The sequence below is a fragment of the Bos taurus genome, chromosome 28 (genome assembly GCF_002263795.3).
Source record: "Bos taurus isolate L1 Dominette 01449 registration number 42190680 breed Hereford chromosome 28, ARS-UCD2.0, whole genome shotgun sequence".
Taxonomy (NCBI): Eukaryota; Metazoa; Chordata; class Mammalia; order Artiodactyla; family Bovidae; genus Bos; species Bos taurus.
The window spans coordinates 20,323,429-20,335,618 of NC_037355.1; the positions used below are offsets into that span (position 1 = coordinate 20,323,429).

General features: G+C 37.8%; 1 pseudogene; it reads left to right on the forward strand.

The window, feature by feature from the left end:
• The first annotated feature begins 480 nt into the window (after positions 1-480).
• On the forward strand, positions 481-913 carry LOC781358 (large ribosomal subunit protein uL6-like; annotated as a pseudogene).
• The last annotated feature ends 11,277 nt before the right edge of the window (positions 914-12,190 follow it).

Sequence of the window (12,190 nt, forward strand, 5' to 3'; positions counted from 1 at the left end):
ATATTGTTTTCATTGTGTTCTATAAATTAGAAATTGTTCCAAATCAGTCATAGTTTTATTCTTTATTTACTCAAATTGAGGATACTTCTCCAGGTCTTCATTTACAGATTTAGGAATTGATTTAAGTTTTCTAGCTTTCATAATCATTGGCTTTCAGACACTGATCTGATGAGTAAAAACGTGATTTGATATAGGGTCCTTGGTAACAATTAATCGGGGGTGTGTAAAGTCAAAACTCTTCTTTGCAGCCATCATATAGAAGGCTGGTCCAAGTGGTTAGCCCAGATATAAATCCACTTTCATCACTGATTAAAGGTAAAAAATGTTAGAAGCCAGTCACACTGCCGACATCCCAGAAAATGTCGACATTACCTTGAAGGGACGGACAGTTATTGTGAAGGGCCCCAAAGGCACCCTGCGGAGGAACTTCAATCACATCAGTGTAGAACTCAGTCTCTTTGAAAAGAAAAAGAAGAGGCTCTGTGTTGACAAATGGTGGGGAAACAAAGGAACAGGCCACTGTTCGCACAATCTGTAGTCACGTACAGAACATGATCAAGGGTATTACACTGGGCTTCCGTTACAAGATGAGGTCGGTGTATGCCCACTTCCCCATCAACGTTGTTATTCAGGAGAATGGTTCTCTTGTGGAAATCTGAAACTTTCTGGGTGAAAAATACATATGCAGTGTTCGAATGAGGCCAGGGGTTGCCTGTTCAGTATCTCAAGCCCAGAAAGATGAGTGGATTCTTGAAGGAAATGACATTGAACTTGTGTCAAATTTGGCTGCTTTGATTCAGCAAGTTACCACAGTTAAAAACAAGGATATCAGAAAATTTTGGGGTGGTATCTATGTTTCTGAAAAAGGAACAGTTCAGCAGGATGATGAATAAGATCTCAGTGATCCTGCTGCAGAAACAAGATAGCAGATGGTTCTATGGACTCAGTTGTGATATTTTAAAGAGACAATAAAAACTCTTGATTTGAGACTAAAAAAAAAAAAAGAAGCCAAAGAGAACAGATTGGTAATCTCAGATTATACAATGTCAGGTACTGTTATAGCCTAGAATTTGTGATATGTGTGTGCATTGTGCACTATGTGTCTGTATGTGTACCAGATTATACATTGTATATGTGTGTGTGTTATATATGGGGCTTCCCAGCTGGTGCTAGTGGCAAAGAACCCACCTGCCAATGCAAGAGACATAAGAGACAGAGGTTCAATCCCTAGGTCAGAAAGATCCCCTGAAGGAAAGCACGGCAACCCACTCTAGTATTCTTGCCTGGAGAATCTCACAGACAGAAGAACCTGGTGGGCTACAGTCCATAGGGTTGCAGAGAGTCAGACAGAACTGAAGTGACTTAGCATGCATGCATGCGTGTGTTTTATAAATATGTATATATAATATCCTTTTTTATTGAAGGTCCTTGTGGTCAGGACCTCATCATCTTTTAGCCTTGGGTATAGTTTTGGCATGTAACCAATTACCAAGCGTTTGTAGAATTAATTTCATCCTACTTTGTAAGTAGTTAGTAAAAGTGAGCACTCAGCCATAAAATGTTAACTATGTGCCAGATCCTATTCTAAGTACTTTACATGTATTAACCTGTATTAGATTCACAAAAATGCTGCAAAGTAGGCACTATTACTATCATCCCATCGATGAAACTGAAGCATAGAAAGGTCAAGTAACTTGCTCCAATTTGCACAGACAGGTAAAGGCAGAAATGGTATTTCAGCCCAGACAGTCTGGTTTTAGTGTTTGTACTTTTAACAATTTTTTGCCATGATGCAGAGATAAAGAATTTAGTACTACAGTGATGCTGAATCAGTCTGTAGGGGGTCCCTGCAGTAGCCAAAGATAGTTTATGAGAATCCAAATGAATAAAAATAAGTTTAAGGCTATTACTTCCTCTTGTGAAAACACAAAGATGTTAAACGTGGTCCAATTTTAAAGACAACCTATAGAACAGACACAAAATTCATTTTAGGAGTCCTGGGTGGCACTTCAAAAATTGATGGCCTCCAGAATAGCTGAAACTGAGGTATAAGGAGGGAGGCTGATACATGCCCACATGGCATGTTTAAAAGGACTCTGAGGCTGTATGTTCTGGGCACAGTGCTAAGTGATCTATACGCATTGTATCATTTAATCATCACCAAATAGCAAGAAGTCAATGTCATTACTTTTGTTTTTCAGATGGGTAAACTGAGACTCAGAGAGTTTAAATAAGCTTCCCAAGGTCACAGTTAGGATTAGAGGCTGGATTCAAATCCAGTTCTATCTGACTTTAAAGTTAAAGCTCTTAATGTAGTTCCATATAATACATATTGATAAGTCTGGGAAGAAGTAGCTTAGTAGAAGAAGAAAGGAAGCAAATATATTAACAGATGGTAGAGATTTCTGATGACGGTGAGACCTAGGAGCATTACTTAATTTTAAGATTCTAAATGAAAATAAGGTATCATTTTTAGAGTAGTCTAAGAGATTGTGGCCTGAGACAAGGGAGACTCTGGGATAATAACCTTCAGTGGTGGTTCATAGTTCTTATGCCTATGGAGCCAAGTCAGTTTGGCGGTTTGGGACTCATGAGGCTGGTAGAGGATAAGTGGTCTCAGTCTCAGAAAAAAGGAGTAGCATAGTAGCATCTCAATATGTTCTTTCCAATGGACAGTTTCTCGTTCATTGGAAGAGAATCTAGGATATTGGAGCATAAGATCTAAACCCAGAACTGAACATGATTCCCTGAGGTTCCTTGTCCCAAAAACAACTATACAGAAAATTGTCTCGATCTATCTGGAAATTGAAAGGTCTTTTCTAGGCAAGGTTGTCTAAACAACCTAATCTAGGAAGAGGCTTTGCCTAGGCAACTGAAAACTGAGAGTTGCCCTAAATTTCTTCATATCAAAAACAAAAAAGAAGGGATAATAGACTGTTGGGGGGAATCTAGGGAATGATTAGGACACATCTCTGACTCTTTGTAATGACCACCATTACAAAATATTATAAGGCTCTATTTAATTTCCAGAGGACTTGGTTTAGGTGTGTGTCAGGCACTGATTTAGGTGCTAAAAATATGACTCATGTTGCTTGGATTTAAATTCATATAATATTTTACAGTTTATCATGCATTAATGCACATTATTTTGTCTTATTTTTAAAAACTATTATTGTGGTAAAAGTCACATCATATAAAACACTTTTAACCATGTTTAACTGTACATTTCGATGGCACTAAATACATTCACATTGTTGTGCAAGTCTCACCATAGTTTATGTCCCAAATCTTATCATTTCCTGAACTGAAACTCTGTCCCTATTAAACACTAAGTCCCTACTCCCCAGTGTATATTATTTTATTGACCATTGAACTGATTCCGAGAGTTTGAAAGGACATGTATGTTTGATCCTCCTTTAAAAGTCAGAAAGAAGTGACCTTTCAGTATTCTTCAAGTTGTTACCTGTGTTCTAGGCCTTGTCATCCTTTTCTTCAGTTTCCGAACTCACAAAATTGGGCGATAATACTTCTTCTGTTTATGTTACTTGGATTCTTAAACCATTTGAAATCAGGAGACTGATTAATAAACTATTAATCAGTAAACCTAATTAGTAAAAAATTAATATGCAAATCCAGCTCACTAATTAGAGATAATTATTTATTAATATTGATTTTAAAATAATTTCCTATTGCCTTTCATTTTCTAAATTTTTTCTACTACAATTGAGGAGGCTGTACCAAAGTAATAAGAGTTTTCTAAGTCCCACAGCTGTAAGTAGTAAAAAGTTATGACTAAACCACACTGTTTATATAGAGGTATCATCTGAGAATCATGTTTCTTTTCATCTAAATATTTAATTGGCCAAACAAATTTAAAAGGAACTGAGAAATGTGGGACCACAGAATTGTACAAATCTCTGGTGTGTGATGTTATAATAGCTGTGTCTAATAAAAGCAGTGTCTAACATGTTTGAATAGGCAATTCTGTTCTCCAATAATATACCAGACACATAAACATTTATAATGAAAAATACATATGCTTATGAGGCATATGTGTTTATTCTCGAAACACTGCAATTAGATCCAACATCCAAGTCTCTGAAAAGTTTTGAGTTCCCTAAAAGCAGCTGAGTGTTATAAATCCTACACCTTCTTCTAGCTACTACCGTATATAATATTTCCCCTTTACTGCCAACCTTCTCGAAAGAAAAATGGAAACTATGTCTTTCCACTGCCTCATTTTCCATTCCTTCCTCAGTGAATTACAATCTGGCTTTCAACACATTCACTGTCTTGCCGAGTTTATATGTTAATTCTTAGATGGTAAAGGCAATGGACCTGTTGAATTTCTGATGTCCTGCAGTATCTGACATCATATGTTCTTTGGAAACTGTTTCTTAACCTTGGTGTGTATTCTTCTCTTTCCTCTTGATTACTCTTCTTTTCTAGACGCCCTAGTTTAATCTCATTATTGAGCTACACTTACTTGGCCTATGCTTTAAAAGTTGATGCAAAAAAAAAAAAAAAGGATAATGATGCAGGAGATCCTATTCTTTTTTTTGCTGTGCTACAGCATGTGGGATCTTAGTTTCCTGACCCAGAGTCAAACCCGTGTCCCCTGTAGTGGAAGCTCAGAGTCTTAATCACTGGATCATCAGGGAAGTTCCTGAGATTCTATTCTTGATCTTTACTTTTCTCCTCCTAATAGTGCACTAAACGATAGTTATTCTTATCTGTTCCCATGCCTTCATCATCACCTCTACATTCAGTAGTTCCAAAATTTCTACATATATGTATGTCTTTCCTTGACCTCTCTCTCTTACATTATAGACCTCTATAGATGTTTATTGAAACTGAAGAGTTCATTACTGAAACTTTTCTTATCAATATTCCATTCATCCATCTATATGTATACATCTATTCATTTATTCATCTACCATAGCTTTTTGTATGTACCATAGCATCATAAACTAACATGTGAAAACCAAACCCTTCACATAGCATATTTTTCTTGTTTCTTTTCTATTTGGTGATTGGAAATTTCATCCACCCAGTTATACAAGTTAAAAAAATCTAGTGAGTATTTGATCCATCAGGCTGGAATCCCTAGAGTAGGAACCTTGTCTTGGCATTTTTTTTTTTTTTAACTTTCCTCAGGTGTTTCTATTGTGCATCCAGGGTTGAGAGATCTGCTGTAGATCAGTGCTGTATCAGTTCTAGTGTGCAAATAATCACCTAGGGATCTTGTTAAACTGCAGATTCTGATTGAGTAGGTCTGGGTCATGGCCTGAGTTTCTCTGCATTTCTAATAAGCTCCCAGGTGATGACAGATGCTATTTGTCTGTGGGCAAATGTTGAATATTAAGACTAGATGATTTTGTGATAATATCACCACACTTCCTGGCCTCGCTTAGGATTTCCTTGGTGGAATATGTGGAACATTCCAAAGATAAAATGTGGGTTCTTTTACCATGTTTCTAGCAGTAACTTTTGTGCCTCAATTTATTTACCAAGCTCTGAAGCTTGATGCCTTTTTAGATATTTTTCCCAACATGAACTGGTTAGATTAAGCAGTGTTAGAGTAAATTAGTATTAAAATGAATAGAACAATACAATGGAATGTATTCCAATTATTAAAGTATTAGTTTATCCTTTGCTGGCACACAGGTCACAACACAAACTCCCTTAAATTTAATTCTCAGATAATTTGAGGTTCCCTGGTCGACAAAGCATAGAGCAAAAATATCATAGAAACTTTGGTGTTTTCTAAGAAAGGGGCTTTTGATCTCTGGTTCCTCTGCCTTTACTAAATCCAGTTGAACGTCTGGAAGTTCACAGTTCTTGTACTGTTGAAGCATGGCTTGGAGAATTTTGAGCATTACTTTGCTAATGTGTGAAAGTGAAAGTGAAGTCGCTCAGTCCTGTCCGACTCTTTGCGACCCCATGGACTGTAGCCTACCAGGCTCCTCCCTCCATGGGATTCTCTAGGCAAGAGTACTGGAGTGGGTTGCCATTTCCTTCTCCAGGGGATTTTCCCAACCCAGGGATCGAACCCAGGTCTCCCACATTCTAGGCAGACGCTTTAACCTCTGAGCCACCTGTGTGAGATGAGTGCAATTGTACGGGAGTTTGAATGTTCTTTGGCATTACTTTTCTTTGGAATTGGAATGAAAACTGACCTTTTCCAGTCCTGTGGCCACTGCTGAGTTTTCCAAATTCACTAGCATATTGAATGCAGCACTTTCACAGCATCATCATTTAGGATTTGAAATAGCTCAACTGGGATTCCATCACCTCCACTGGCTTTGTTCATAGTGATGCTTCGTAAGGCCCACTTGACTTCACATTCCAGGATGTCTGGTTCTAGGTGAATGATCACCTAGAGCCAGTGATCACCAGAAAAACATCTACTGTTTATTGTCTCTGTCAAAGACTTTGACTGTGTGGATCACAACAAACTATGGAAAATTCTTCAAGAGATGGGAATACCAGACCACCTTACCTGCCTCCTGAGAAATCTGTATACAGGTCAGGAAACAACAGTAAGAACCAGACATGGAACAATGAACTGGTACCATTTGGGAAAGGAATACGTGAAGGCTGTATATTGTCACCCTGCTTATTTAACTTATATGCAGAATACATCATGTGAAATGCTGGGCTGGATGAAGCACAAGCTGAAATCAAGATTGCCAGGAGAAATATCAATAACCTCATATATGTATATGATACCACCCTTATGGCAGAAAGCAAAGAACTAAAGAGTCTCTTGATGAAAATGTAAGAGGAGAGTGAAAAAATTGGCTTAAAACTCAACATTCAGAAAACTAAGATCACGGCATCTGGTCTTATTACTTCTTGGCAAATAGATGGGGAAACAATGGAAATAGTAACAGACTATTTCTTTCCGTTTCAAAATCACTGCAGATGGTGACTGCAGCCACGAAATTAAAAGACACTTGCTCCTTGGAAGAAAATCTATGACCAACCTAGACAGCATATTAAAAATCAGAGGCATTACTTTGCCAACAAATGTCTGTCTAGTCAAAGCTATGGTTTTTCCAGTGGTCATGTATGGATTTGAGAGTTGGACTCTAAAGAAAGCTGAGCACCAAAGAATTGATGCTTTTGAACTGTGGTGTTGGAGAAGACCCTTGAGAGTCACTTGGACTTCAAGGAGATCTAACCAGTCAATTCTAAAGGAAATCAGTCCTGAATATTCATTGGAAGGACTGATGTTGAAGCTGAAACTCCAATATTTTGGCCACCTGATGTGAAGGACTGATTCATTGGAAATGACACTGATGTTGGGAAAGGTTGAAGGCAGGAGGAGAAGGGGAAGACAGAGGATGAGATCATCGGATAGCATCACTGACTTGGTAGACATGAATTTGAGTAGACTCCAGGAGTTGGTGATGAACAGGGAAGCGTGATATGCTGCAGTCATGGGATTGCAAAGAGTCAGACACAACTGAGAGACTGAACTGAACTGAATTGAACTGAAGAAAGGAGCTTAAAATAAAAGAGAAGCTTTTATTTCAAAGATCATTCTTTTATTTTTTTTAACCAATAGAGAATAATCAGTGCTGGCCCAGGGAATAAGAAATTGGCTCACTTATGATGGTCACTGGTGTCTCAGCTCCTGTCTTGTTGGTTTTTTTTTTTTAGCTCCTGTCTTTAATCAGTGGTATTCTTAGTCATGACTTCTGGCTCTTGACATACAGCCTGATGTTATTGAACTTGGCCTGAATGTCTTATCACTTTTCAAACACTGCAGGCCACCATTAGCTTGCATAGTTAAGAGATGGATAAGTCTTCCCTTTCCAAGATACTGTCACGAATTTGAAGGGTTTGGAAAGAATTTAACTAATTTGGATAACTTTGCAAACTCTTTATTGAGATTGATCAGATAAGACTCTAAACAAGGATACTTTTAAAACAAAAGATTCACAGACAAGCAAGTTTTCAAAATGGCTTCTTTTAGAAAAATCTTATAGCTAAATTTGTATTTAATCTTGATTTGTCTGATTCAAGAAATCTATAAATGAAACATACAGATTTTAAACATCTATCCCCCTCCCTCACCATAAACTATTGACAATATACTTGCAGTCACTTAATAGTATCAAAATCAGTATCTTGAAACAAAGGGGACTGTCTGTCAGCTAAAAGCCTAAGCAAAGCAAAGATCCATTGAAAATGATACTTCATTTGTGGGGGAGGGGTGACTTACTTGGCTTGAATGAAATTGAAGTCATCTAATTGAAGAATTGATGCTTTTGAACTGTGGTTTTGGAGAAGACTTTTGAGAGTCCCTTGGACTGCAAGGAGATCCAACCAGTCCATTCTGAAGGAGATCAGCCCTGGGATTTCTTTGGAAGGAATGATGCTAAAGCTGAAATTCCAGTACTTTGGCCACTTCATGCGAAGAGTTGACTCATTGGAAAAGACTCTGATACTGGGAGGATTTGGGGGCAGGAGGAGAAGGGGACGACAGAGGATGAGATGGCTGGATGGCATCACTGACTCGATGGACGTGAGTCTGGGTGAACTCTGGGAGTTGGTGATGGACAGGGAGGCCTGGCATGCTGCGATTCATGGGGTCACAAAGAGTTGGACACAACTGAGCGACTGAACTGAACTGAATCTTTTGTGCATTTAAAAAATTGAAACTCTTAAATGGTGACTTAGACATGGTGTTATGGTTTATCAAGTTCAGAAGATAACACTAATCTCAAAGCTTTAAAATTCCATTTAAATGCAACCAACCAGTTTTCCTTTTTTTAAATTTTATTTTATTTTTAAAATTTACATAATTGTATTAGTTTTGCCAAATATCAAAATGAATCCGCCACAGGTATACATGTGTTCCCCATCCTGAACCTTCCTCCCTCCTCCCTCCCCATACCATCCCTCTGGGTCATCCCAGTGCACTAGCCCCAAGCATCCAGTATCGTGCATCGAACCTGGACTGGCATCTCGTTTCATACATGATATTTTACATGTTTCAATGCCATTCTCCCAAGTCTTCCCACCCTCTCCCTCTCCCACAGAGTCCATAAAACTGTTCTATACATCTGTGTCTCTTTTGCTGTCTCGTACACAGGGTTATTGTTACCCTCTTTCTAAATTCCATATATATGCGTTAGTATACTGTATTGGTATTTTTCTTTCTGGCTTACTTCACTCTGTATAATAGGCTCCAGTTTCATCCACCTCATTAGAACTGATTCAAATGTATTCTTTTTAATGGCTTAGTAACACTCCATTGTGTATATGTACCATAGCTTTCTTATCCATTCATCTGCTGATGGACATCTAGGTTGCTTCCATGTCCTGGCTATTATAAACAGTGCTGCGATGAACATTGGGGTACACGTGTCTCTTTCCCTTCTGCCATTTTATTGGCATATAATTGTTGATAGTAGTCTCTTATGATGCTTTGTATTTCTGTGTTGTCTGTTGTGATCTCTCCATTTTCATTTCTAATGTTATTGATTTGATTTTTCTCCCTTTGTTTCTTGATGAGTCTGGCTAATGGTTTGTCAATTTTATTTATCCTTTCAAAGAACCAGCTTTTGGTTTTGTTGATTTTTGCTATGGTCTCTTTTGTTTCTTTTGCATTTATTTCTGCTCTAATTTTTAAGATTTCTTTCCTTCTACTAACCCTGGGGTTCTTCATTTCTTCCTTTTCTAGTTGCTTTAGGTGTAGAGTTAGGTTATTTATTTGACTTTTTTCTTGTTTCTTGAGGTGTGCCTGTATTGCTATGAACTTTCCCCTTAGTACTGCTTTTACCGTGTCCCACAGGTTTTGGGTTGTTGTGTTTTCATTTTCATTCGTTTCTATGCAAATTTTGATTTCTTTTTTGATTTCTTCTGTGATTTGTTGGTTATTCAGCAGCGTGTTGTTCAGCCTCCATATGTTGGAATTTTTAATAGTTTTTCTCCTGTAATTGAGATCTAATCTTACTGCATTGTGGTCAGAAAAGATGCTTGGAATGATTTCAATTTTTTTGAATTTACCAAGGCTAGCTTTATGGCCCAGGATGTGATCTATCTTGGAGAAGGTTCCATGTGCGCTTGAGAAAAAGGTGAAATTCATTGTTTTGGGATGAAATGTCCTATAGATATCAATTAGGTCTAACTGGTCTGTTGTATCATTTAAAGTTTGTGTTTCCTTGTTAATTTTCTATTTAGTTGATCTATCCATAGGTGTGAGTGGGGTATTAAAGTCTCCCACTATTATTGTGTTATTGTTAATTTCTCCTTTCATACTTGTTAACATTTGTCTTACATATTGCGGTGCTCCCGTGTTGGGTGCATATATATTTATAATTATTATATCTTCTTCTTGGATTGATCCTTTGATCATTATGTAGTGACCTTCTTTGTCTCTTTTCACAGCCTTTGTTTTAAAGTCTATTTTATCTGATATGAGTATTGCTACTCCTGCTTTCTTTTGGTCCCTATTTGCATGGAAAATCTTTTTCCAGCCCTTCACTTTCAGTCTGTATGTGTCCCTTGTTTTGAGGTGGGTCTCTTGTAGACAACATATGTAGGGGTCTTGTTTTTGTATCCATTCAGCCAGTCTTTGTCTTTTGGTTGGGGCATTCAACCCATTTACGTTTAAGGTAATTACTGATAAGTATGATCCTGTTGCCATTTACTCTATTGTTTTGGGTTCAAATTTATACACCGTTTTTGTGTTTCCTGTCTAGAGAATATCCTTTAGTATTTGTTGGAGAGCTGGTTTGGAGGTGCAGAATTCTTTCAGCTTTTGTTTGTCTGAAAAGCTTTTGATTTCTCCTTCATACTTGAATGAAATCCTTGCTGGGTACAATAATCTGGGCTGTAGGTTATTTTCTTTCATCATTTTAAGTATGTCTTGCCATTCCCTCCTGGCTTGAAGAGTTTCTATTGAAAGATCAGCTGTTATCCTTATGGGAATTCCCTTGTGTGTTATTTGTTGTTTTTCCCTTGCTGCTTTTAATATTTTTTCTTTGTTTTTGATCTTTGTTAATTTGATTAATATGTGTCTTGGGGTGTTTCCCCTTGGGTTTATCCTGTTTGGGACTCTCTGGGTTTCTTGGACTTGGGTGATTATTTCCTTCCCCATTTTAGGGAAGTTTTCCACTATTATCTCCTCAAGTATTTTCTCATGGTCTTTCTTTTTGTCTTCTTCTTCTGGAACCCTTATGATTCGAATGTTGTAGCATTTAATATTGTCCTGGAGGTCTCTGAGATTGTCCTCATTTCTTTTAATTCGTTTTTCTTTTATCCTCTCTGATTCATTTATTTCTACCATTCTATCTTCTAATTCACTAATCCTATCTTCTGCCTCTGTTATTCTACTATTTGTTGCCTCCAGAGTGCTTTTAATTTCATTTATTGCATTATTCATTATATATTGACCCTTTTTTATTTCTTCTAGGTCCTTGTTAAACCTTTCTTGCATCTTCTCAATCCTTGTCTCCAGGCTATTTATCTGTGATTCCATTTTAATTTCGAGATTTTGGATCATTTTCACTATCATTATTCGGAATTCTTTATCAGGTAGATTCCCTATCTCTTCCTCTTTTGTTTGGTTTTGTGGGCATTTATCCTGTTCCTTTATCTGCTGGGTATTCCTCTGTCTCTTCATCTTGTTTAAATTGCTGAGTTTGGGGTGTCCTTTCTGTATTCTGGCAGTTTGTGGAGTTCTCTTTATCGTGGCTTTTCCTCACTGTGTGTGGGTTTGTACAGGTGGCTTGTCAAGGTTTCCTGGTTAGGGAAGCTTGTGTCGGTGTTCTGGTGGGTGGAGCTGTATTTCTTCTCTCTGGAGTGCAATGAAATGTCCAGTAATGAGTTATGAGATGTCTATGGTTTGGGGGTGACTTTGGGCAGCCTGTATCTTGAAGCTCAGGGCTGTGTTCCTTTGTTGCTGGAAAATTTGCTTGGTATGTCTTGCCCTGGAACTTGTTGGCCCTTGTGTGGTGCTTGGTTTCAGTGTCGGTATGGAGGTGTTTGATGAGCTCCTGTCTATTAATGTTCCTTGGAGTCAGGAGTTTCCTGGAGTCAGGATTTGGACTTAAGCCTCCTGCTTCCAGTTATTGGTATTATTTTTACAGTAGTTTCAAAACTTCTCCTTCTATATAGCACCATTGATAAAACATCTACGTTAAAGATGAAAAGTGTCTCTACTGTGAGGGTC